Consider the following 9342-nt stretch of genomic DNA (forward strand, 5'->3'; position numbering starts at 1 on the left):
ATAATTTGAACGATCCATCTTTCTTTTGAACTAATACAACTGAAGCAACATACGGACTTCTACTTTTTGTGATAATGCCACATTTTAAAAGATCTTGGACTAATCTTTCAATTTCGGTTTTTGATGATGTGGATATCGATACGGTTTGATGTTGATGGGATTTGATCTTGATTTGACTTCAATTGTATGCTCGATTTCTCTTTTAGGAGGCAACTTCATTGGAAGATCTTGGAATACTTTTTTGTGTTTTTGAATTAGCTCTTGGACTTCTGGTCAGTGTTCCACGGGGACGCGTCCACTAGGGTTGGGTGCACGTACCCCTCACACCCCTCACCCGGGACGGGGAGTCTCTTGGGGGTGCGTTTCCCCACGCACCCTTTTTGTGGAGTCTCGAGGAGATGTAAGGGGGTGCGTTTCCCTAGTGTGGGAGTCTAGACTCCCCAAAAAGGGTGCGTCTGGGCGCCCCCCTTCAAAAAGGGTGCTTATGGGCGTCCCCCTTTAAATTTGTCTAATAAGATCCAAATTTAAAATTTAAAGTCAAAACAATTAAAAAATTTAAAATTAAAACTAAATAGAACAAAAAAATATTAAATAACTAAGAGTCTAAAACCTAGGTTCAAACTTTGAGTTATATAAATTTGGTGTTCAAACTTTTGAAAATATACTAGTATTTTTTGCTTTCAATTTAGATTTTCTAGAATGATGAATAATGAATTTAATTTTTAAATCAATGTAGATTGTAGAATGATGAATCATTGAATGATGAATGATATGGATTAATGTATTTGAATATTTCATTATTGATTTTTATCGAATCTCATGGTATGTATGAATAATTCAATAATGAGACTTGAGTATGTCATATGAATGATGTATTTATCAAAATGAATGATGAGGATGGATCAATGATTCAATTGTCTATTTAATATTATTATGCTTTCATATTGAATAGTGAACAATGAATATGAACTTGAAATATATATATATATATATATACACACACCTTGACGTCTCCCCGCACCCTGAAATTTCTCTAAAATTTGAGGGTACTCCCACATGTCCCCCTTGTGTGTCTCCCCGCACCGGAGTCTTGGTGGAACATTGCTTCCGGTGCTTCTTTGTTGACGAGATTTGAAGTTAACATTTCTAATTGATGACACTGTAATAAATAAGATGGTGCTCCCTTCTGAATCATTTTCATCATTTGGGATGATGATACAATTTGATTCTCAGAGGGGTGGAACCCATATAACTTGTATTTTTTCCCTTCCCATTTAAATTTTGTAAACTGCTTTTGAGGGTTGGAAGAGTAAGTACCTAGGGTTTGAATCCATTGGATACCTAGGACCACATCCACTCCTCCTAATGGTACAGTGTAGAACGAAGATTCTAGATTATAGTCTTGAATCTGTAATATGACTTTATGGCATTTCTCTACTTTTTCAATTTTCTTCCCATTAGCTACCATAACGTTCATGTTGGGCATGGGAAATGTGAAAATGTTGAGTCTTTTCGCCATAGTCGAGTCCAAGAAGTTATGGGTGCTAACGATATTGATTAGAACCATTACATTGCTCTTCTTGATATGTCCCTATAACTTTAAAGTCTGGGGCTGTGATATACCTGTCATGGCCGATAATGATACTTGCAGAATACTCTTGTTATCTATTTCTTGAGAGAATTCTGGAGAATCTTCGATTTCTTCTATGTCTAATTCATCATTGTTTGAATCATTAGTTGCTTCACATTTATACAGGTTCTTGGTCTCTTTTCCTTTAGCACACCTATGTTTAGGATCCCATTTTTTGCCACAATGTTTGCACTTGCCCTCTTTCATTCTTTGCATTTCCAAGTTAGTTTTTTCTCCTTCATGAAGATGTGGTGGAACATATTTTGTGTTATCCGTGTTCGCAGCTTGGGAAAATCTTCGTCTCGAATATACTCTTTCAACTTTTGGCCACTGCATCTTTTCGTGCTTCTTTTCAACAGCTTTTGCCTTCTGTCTTGCTACTTCTATAGAAGTGATGTCATGAAGCTCAAGTTCAACTTGGAGATGGGGTTTAAGTCCTGTGGTGTATGATTGAATGAGACGAGTTTCTGATAATCCAGGTACTTGTGTAGCTAAAGTTTCCCATTCTCGAGTGTATTCGTCCACATCTCCTTTTTGTTGCAGTCTGGTGAGTGCTGAGAAGAACTCTTCTTCCTTGACACCTTGAAACCTTTTAAAGAACGCATTTTTGAATTTCCTCCAACTGATAGCAAGTGTCATTTTTTTCCACCACATATATCAATTATATGCTTCGCCTTCCATTTGCATGGATGCATGCCTGATCTTCTCATCATCATTGTCAATACTGTAAATCTCAAAATATTCTTCTGATTTATTGAACCATGCAACACTGCACTTCTCGTTACCGTCAAATTTGGAGAGTTCAAGTTTTGCTCTTCGTTGATATGTCACAACTATTGGAGTAAAGAGAGGGTATTGATTTGCAAGCTGCATATTTGAGAATTGATTCCAGAGCTGCATATTTTGAAAATTCGTGTTACTATTTTGTTGAAGGGTAATGGACGATGCTTTTGGAGACTTAGGTTTCTCATGTGATTCTGATGAGTTTGACGAATCCGGGAAATTGAGATGTTGAGTAGCTTGATTATTTTGGGGTATTTGATCGGGTGTAATCTTCAACTTGTCACAAATACAGGTCAACATCACCATTGTTTGATTAGTTGATTATGATTTAGATTCACCATATTTGAAAGGATTACATGATCTCTTTTAAATTCATTATGGTTCTGCTCGCGCTGATTCTCTATTCTCTTTGATGTATATTGGAGCGCCTCGATTTGTTCGCTGTGTCCGGTCACCTTAGTCTCAAGATCTATCAATCTTTTATTGAAATTGGCCATCGACATTGATGAAGCCATTGATCGGGTATGCAGTGGAGTATACTTATCCAGCGTAACTTTTCTTAACTTGATCCTATTTTTTGTTTTTTAAATTATATAAATAAATTATAATTATATTATGATATAACTATATAACTTAATTATATAATTAAATTACAATTATATTATTATATACTTTATAACTTATTAAACGGAGTTATAAAATGGAAGTGTGGATAAACTAAAGATTTGGATGGTGATGGAACGCCGAACGAAGGATGGAGTGACGGGCCACGGTGAATGGCAGCGGTCAACACCGAGACTTGAAATAAGAACGCATGATTGGTGGGGAAATGTAATGACGACGAAATGGAATGCAGACAAGATAGAGACGCAGTTGGGAATAACGATATGATGGTCGACAAACGCGGAACTGATGGTGGAGTGTGTGGGGGAGATGGAGTGATAAGGGACGCAATGAAGAAACAACAGAATAGGGCACAGATAGTCGGGTCGGGACAGAGGTGACAATGGCACGATATAGCTGGTGGGACAGAGGCACGGTGGGCATAGTTAAGTAGGAAGTGGAAGAGTGGCAGAACAGAGGTGACAGAGGACAGTTTTGGTTTACCAGTTGGAGGAACAACGATGGTGGAAGAGAAACAAAGCAACAACAGGGGACGATGTTGGCACCTGAACGGCTCAAAGGAACAAACTTCACTCTTATACCACCTGGAGCGCACAATTCATTGATTGACAAAAATAAGAATAAATATTATTAATTATTGAATGATGTTTACAACTGTGGGAGGCCCTGGCTTAAATACAGCTCTGGGTGCCTCTTGGTGAAGGGGCATGATCATTTCCTAATTACTTACTAATTACAAACTATTTAATTTTATATAACATAGAACGAAAGTCTATCTCTTATTAGAACACTATGAAACTGGTCTAGAACTAGTAGTAAACAAGTAACCAGAGGTGGAATGATACCATCAAGATTCAAGATCACCAGCCCATTTGCATCAGAGGGTCGTTGAAGATGTATTAGGGGCTTCTGCTGCATAGTGAATACCCATATGAATGGTTCCTTTCAAATAGCACAAAAAACAGTTGACTGCCTGCCAGTTACTCTCTTGTCAAAAATCAGACCATGGTAAGCTAAAAACTGAAACACCAATCAAAATGACAGCTATACAGTACAGTAACCTACAAGCACATCCTGCCAGTAATATGAACAGCAAACATGTGGATCTGAACCCTCAAAACAACATCACTTCTTTATATCAAATCTGAAAACAGTAACCTAAAATGCTATAGCTCAAAAACTCAATCTCTCGAACCATCACAGAGGTTTTAACTATGTCTCCTTTATAGATGAGGAAGAAGAGAGAAGATACAATGTACCTGGAAACATATGAGGGGCCCTCAATTGACAATTTGACAGAGTTGAAGCCTAACCCTAACCATCACAGCTAGTGTGCCAACTTACATGGAAACAGTGCCTGAGTTGATGCATGCCAACTGGAGGATAACTGTGGCATGTATGCATGCACACTCCTCTTTGGGATCTGTGTTCTCACTCAGCTCCTCATGCATACACATTAACTACCTAGCAATCTGTGCCCTTTGTATAGATTATGCATGTCTAACCGAACTGAACTTAAATAGAAAACTGAACTGAATTGGCAATTACTAAATCTGGAACAGCAGTGAACTAAAGGTGACAAAACAAGAAATAAACTAAGTTTGGTGCATGCATGCACCCTCTCCTTTCCTACTAACTGCACCTCCCTCCTGTTCTGCAGCACACGGGAACCCAGGCAGACTGCTCTACGGACCTGCTTCTTTGTGCACTCTGGTGCTGGGGGATTTAAAATCCTGAAATCTGCCTAGGAGAATCAAACTAATGATTTCATACTCTGTTAAAACCTTAAGTACTCCTGCTGGTCCCTGAAAAACATACCAAGCACCAGACTTAAGAAGAAAAGAACTTAGCACTACTTAAAGAAACTATGCCCGGAATCAAACTGGCTGTGCAGGATTACTCACAGGCAGGGATGCTCCTACATCATATTGGCTAGTGATTTGAGCCTGATTTAGAGAGGACCCTGGTTTCAATATATCATTTTCTATCTCAAAATATATAGGAATTAGAAGTCTGTGATAGCATTCAGGTATGAATGGATCTTCAAATCTTCTTTTTATCCAAGTAAACAACTCCCCATCTCTGTAACTAATATTTCATCAAATTTGCTCATCTTCAAGAGAGAGGACCAAATGCTCTGTTTCAAGTTCGGATGTACCAGGTGATTGGGATTATGACAGTAAATTAGACATTCATCTCAACTAAATTAAATATAGTTTTAACCTAGGAATCTGAAATGGCTTTGCTATTTCATCTTATTACAATACTTTTTTGGTTCAACTGATGAAAGACAACAGATGGCCAAACATATCTGGATACATCCCTAATCCAATGGCTGGATAAATTTGGCTCATAACAGGACATTAGAGAAATTTTGAGATTAAAATATGGGCCTCAAAAGAAAAATGTACAGCAAAAATCAACTTTATAAGAACCAATAGGATTTAATATGATGATGTCAACCGTGGGGAATGATTCACCATTTTTTCAATAAAAGGATAAAAAATAAAAATAAAAAACTACTATTTTCAACTCGTATTTTCAACTTATCTCCTTACGATTTTACTCAAATTTCGAGTGGGAGCACTAGTTGGATGCAATAATTTTTTTATTCAAAAAATACTCATGTTGCATACTTTCTGTGGACCTTACTACAAATTTTTTTTGAAATACATGAAAAACGTGATTGTAATCACTTTTTTTCATGTATTTCACATTTTTCATGTAGAAGGGTCCATCAAAAGTATACAACGTGGGTACCCCTTGGATGCAAAACTAAATTCCGCATCCAACGAGTGCTTCTGCTCGAATTTTGAGTAAAACCATAGGGAGATAAGTTGAAAATACGGGTTGAAAAAGTAATTTTTACTTTTTTCCCTCCAAAAATTGATAAGGTAATCTAATTTTATTTTATTATTTCCACTATTATTTTATAATATTCCTTAGAAGGCCCATTTTACACAAAATTTTTCTAATGACAACTATTGGGTTTCTTTCTTGAGTTTTCCTTTTTCAGAGCTCTTTTGCTTTGTGTTGAGGAGAACCCCTTAACATGGTAAAGTTGAACTTCATTATTCAACCAGACTCAAGCTGGGTTTAAAAGCTGGCTTATTAAAATTAAAATGTGTACTTTACCTTGATCAACAATTTTTTCATCTTGGGAGGTTGTTTATACTGTCTCTGAAGGGAGGAAAAAGTACTTAATTTACAAAATCTTAGAGGGCCTGGGTTATTGAGCTCTCTGTGTACTTAGACCATATGATTGTCAAAAACCCCACTCTTTGGGTTGCCTTGCATAGTCAACTGTTTCATGTCTTTAAAGTTTAAACATTTAAGTCTAAACAATAAAAAGTTTCAAAAACATAAATCTTGAATTTAGAGGACAGAGGCTTAGCTGAGTTACTTGTTTTCTGCTCATCATTCACAGGTGGGCAGGGTTCTTTATCGATTATAATTGGGCTTGGAATCTTATCCTTTAGCAAAGTATTGATCTCTCTTGTTACCCTGCGGTTGAGGTAAAACATCTTTGCTTGATTTTGGAAGACCCCTCTGATGGATGTGAGGTTGTGTTCAGTGGTGTCCGTCATTGTCTTCAAGTATTCTTGGTTTGAAGGCATTTTCTGCACGGGCTCCTTGGAATCTTGCTGAGGGTGTAGCAGTAGCTCTCCAAGGCGAGCCAAAGCTTGATGAAACTCCTGTTTAAGCTATGTAGCCAAAATAAAAACATTTATCCATGGTCTAGAGTCACTCTGGTCATGCACGTGTTCCCCAGCTGCTCTTGTCAATTCCTCTCTCTAACATTGGCTGATACATCTATTCTCCTTTTCGGGATGGAACTGATACATTTATAGTGAAGTGTCTTTGTTTGTTTGCTGGATGGTTGGTGGCCTCGTGGCCCTTCTTCTTGCACAGGAGCCCCATGGCCTTTCCCTCTGAGCTCTCTTTGTAAGTGTTTCACCCACTCCTTCCATTCTGTTTGTTCTATGAGAATCAAGCAGGCCCTCCCGAGATCTATGTCGCCCTGAACTCTTTTGTTTTTGGCACTTGAAGGAGTTTACAGACTGCACCCCATTTCTTTGCATGGAAATATGATGTGAGTGAAGTTCAAATGACAAAATAAGCAGCTGAATAAAGGGAATCGGGCCCCCTGGATAGCCAAGAGTGTATTGCACCTGCAAATTTGAATAATGGAGTAAGACTTCTCTAAAATGTACTCAAATGAGTAATATAATATTAGTGTGTGATAGATATGAACTGATGCAAGCGAAGGGATACAAAAGAGGGGATAAAGCCCTAACCTCTGACCCAAATTACCTTTATGGGGTGATTAGACTCTTATTCAGCTAAGTAATCATATATTCACTAGTTCTCTATTTGAGGCCTTATTTAACACAAATGGCATCGTACAAAATATCAAAAGACTAAAGATTATTGCAAAAGATGAGCTCACAGGCAAAACTTCTCCCGTACAAAGTTGTTTTGTTTAGGTACACAACAAGAACACCTATGAAAATTAATAATAGGACGTGAAAATCAACAGTAGCTAGTTGTTAGTTTGCTACACTTTGCTGAGATTTTATCTATGTAGTATTAAGCAGAAACCCTTAATATCCTTTCACCCTCCATTCTCGTAATCATGGTACTGCATATATTTAAAGTGGTACATCTTCATTTTAGAAGCCATGGTATTGTGTTTTATGTTCATTGTATGTGCTATCTGCGCAGGCTTGTCATTTGCGGTTCTGCAGACTTCAAATTCACATCTCAATAGTTATCATGGAAGTGGCATCTTGCTGAAGTTAACTGCATCCGTTCCTTACATTTGTTGTCTAATGGGTAAGATTATGATCCCTCACCCAGATTTATTGAATTATTCTCGCATAGCTATATGGAAGTAGTGGTTTCAAATAATCTTCGCTAGAGTTGCAAGTAATAAGGTCAATATCAACTTTGTAGCTCGTGCATTTAGACTGATTATTCTCATGGATTTGCATTGTGGCAGATGGAAGCTACTGAATCTTGTGGATTTATATCTTGACGAAAGGAGACTGTTTAATCTTGTAGATTTAAATCTTGTCGGATGGACCACCCTGTAGTTCATCTTAATTACAGCCATCCTTGACCAATGAAGCTATATCGTTGGAAGTTGGAACAACAGGATCTTGTCATTATGCATCTCCTACATAACTTTCATTTAAATGAATGGATTGGTTCTTCAGTATAGTGAAGGTCCCATCTTAAATTGAAGGAGAATAATGACAAGGAACATATGTTTATGAAAAATGGTTATTGGTCCATACAAAATCAGTGAGTGAATATCCATGATCATGGAATAGAGAGCCTCTTAAGATAACTCAACTGCCAAGTTAATTACTCCATCCGCATGGCACAGATTGTCATTTCAAGCAGCCAACTAATTTGAGATATTAATAAGCAAAATTTCCCCAAAATTGATTTTGGCTGCAGGTTTTGCACAGTGATATTCAAGGCATTTGATAACATTAGTTAAGAGCATAATGCCGAATAACGTTTTGCGGAAAAAATTTAAACTTTTTTATTTTATAAAATCCTTCTCATTTTATGTTAATTCAACTTTGCCTAGACATTTGGAATGATGATTTGGAAGCCTTTTCAATACTGAAAATGCTCAGCTCTCTTTTTTCCAAGTATTTGGACAAGGCTTATATGTCTATACTCAGATGATTGAGGCTCAGACGGAATTTCAATATATGCACTTCGATCATTAATTGCTTTCACTTATTACTTGGCTTATCTTGATGGTTGTTATGCTGCAAATATTTGGGAGATCGGGATTGAAATTCTCTGAATACAATAATGCTACATGTATGTCGTTACACTTTATGGTCATTGCCAAATGGTTATTCTATCAGTTGTTCACTGGAACAAAATGATCACTCACGGTCGGTATGGCAATATGTGAAGATCTTGAATTAACTTTGCTTGCGGAATATAACTGCACCGCTAAAAGGAAAAGCAATAATCCTATAACTGAATAGAGTTTCTGAGAATCCTTTTTTGTCTTTTAAGTTGACATTTATTCACCCTATGATGCCTCTGTGTATGGTACCAAAGTAATTAACAGACTGAGTGGCACCGGACACAATGTTCTAATGGCAGTTAGCAAACAAGCTTTGGTAGCTGGCTTGACTTTGACTACGACTCCTCGCTTGTCCACGTGCACCCAGGCTCCATCGGTGCCGGCAAGTTTTATTTCCTATGCTGCGTAGGCACTCATTTTTTTCGTGCCAGTGTGAAATTTAGCGTCCAAATTGCTGTTCTCGTCG

At 37.4% G+C, this 9342-nt stretch overlaps 1 pseudogene across 1 annotated transcript in view; it reads left to right on the forward strand.

Annotated features, from left to right (window-relative positions):
• Positions 1-8742, forward strand: part of LOC149194294 (pentatricopeptide repeat-containing protein At2g13600 pseudogene) — a 126750-nt pseudogene extending 118008 nt beyond the window's left edge. The window contains exons 2-3 of the transcript XR_016254530.1: positions 7763-7873; positions 8040-8742. The product of XR_016254530.1 is annotated as a pentatricopeptide repeat-containing protein At2g13600 pseudogene (transcript). The remainder of the gene's footprint in view (positions 1-7762; positions 7874-8039) is intronic.
• The last annotated feature ends 600 nt before the right edge of the window (positions 8743-9342 follow it).

Source organism: Pinus tabuliformis, chromosome 2_2 (assembly GCF_031772625.1).
Source record: "Pinus tabuliformis cultivar Carrire ecotype Pingquan chromosome 2_2, CPIR1, whole genome shotgun sequence".
NCBI lineage: Eukaryota > Viridiplantae > Streptophyta > Pinopsida > Pinales > Pinaceae > Pinus > Pinus tabuliformis.